Source organism: Nicotiana sylvestris, chromosome 2 (assembly GCF_000393655.2).
Source record: "Nicotiana sylvestris chromosome 2, ASM39365v2, whole genome shotgun sequence".
In the NCBI taxonomy this organism is placed as follows: Eukaryota; Viridiplantae; Streptophyta; class Magnoliopsida; order Solanales; family Solanaceae; genus Nicotiana; species Nicotiana sylvestris.
The window spans coordinates 4,509,077-4,510,450 of record NC_091058.1 but is presented as its reverse complement, the minus strand read 5'-3'; the positions used below and the strand labels follow the sequence as shown (position 1 = coordinate 4,510,450).

Genomic DNA, 1,374 nt, shown 5'->3' with positions numbered 1-1,374 from the left:
TTCTAATATTTAACACTTTAAAATTAAGTAAAAATTTAATCATTACCTAATATTTAGGAGTTCGAAATCAACTAAATAAGAATAAAATATATTAAGAAAAAACGAAGAGAATATAAAAAGTAAAAGGTAAGTTTCTTTTCAACCATGAACAAAATTTATTGTATTAAGGTCTTTAACGTAGATATTATTTGGGAAAATAGGAGTAATATTAACGTTTTCTTTTCCTTGTATATCTGACAAATTTCAATGGAAATATGTTTCACATTCATGCTTCTTAGTAGGGAACTTACAATGCTAACGAGATGTACTATTAAAAGTAAGAGATTTTTGTACCTAAATAAATATATTTTTTAATTACTAAATGTAGTTTTTAAATATTACACGAATAATATATTGTTCGAGTAGGAAAAAAAGTTTAGAATAATTTGTATCTCCTATACAATCACAAAAGAATGAAATCTCAACAAATTATCAAGTCTTTGAATTAATAAATTAGTAAAAAAAAAAATAATCCATTTGTTTTCCAAAATCATTAGGTAAGTAAAATTATTTATCAAGTTGATAAAACTTTTAAGATACACAAATTTATTCACAAAAAGAGCATCAGCCATGAAAGAAATAAAAGAAAGATAGAGCAAAAATTAACCCTAAAATAGTTTGGCAAAACAAGATGTTGCGGAGACAGGATTTGAACCCGTGACCTCAAGGTTATGAGCCTTGCGAGCTACCAAACTGCTCTACCCCGCGCCGAAGATAAGAACTGAAAACTAATAGATAAACAAGGATTAAATGCGCCCCTCCACCCTATCTGTACAAATAGAATAGCCCATTTATACAGAATGGTAAAGGGGCTTCTATGATCATCGACCATAGAAATAGAAATGAAGCGTTAATCCTTACCAACTTGATCTTGTTGCTCCTGGCAACAAACATGCATGAACCATTTCACGAAGTATGTGTCCGGATAGTCCAAAGTCTCGATAGTTAGCTCTCGGCCTTCCGGTCAAAAAACAACGTCGATGAAGGCGTGTAGGTGCACTATTCCGTGGTGGGGATTGTAACTTTCCATAAATTTCCCATTTGTCACTCAACGACGGAACCTTGCTTATTTCTTTCTTTGAGGATCGACGAATCGAATGATATTTCTGTTCCAATTTTTGCCTCTTCTTCTCCCTCTGAATCAAACTTTTCCTTGCCATAATGGTTGAATTCCTATTAGTATCCATGATACAAGTCGAATCCTAGATGTAGAAATAGAAGAAGGTGGACCCCCTCTCCGTCGAAAGAAATGAGATTATCGCAGATACACACATTAAAAATATTAACCAAATTTGCCCGACGTAGAGGCAATCAAGAAAGCCGCATAAGTGAATA

General features: G+C 32.6%; 1 non-coding gene across 1 annotated transcript; it reads right to left on the bottom strand.

Annotated features, from left to right (window-relative positions):
• Positions 1 to 673: 673 nt before the first annotated feature.
• Positions 674 to 747, bottom strand: TRNAM-CAU (transfer RNA methionine (anticodon CAU)). The gene has a single exon. It is a non-coding gene; the product is annotated as a tRNA-Met (tRNA).
• Positions 748 to 1,374: the final 627 nt, after the last annotated feature.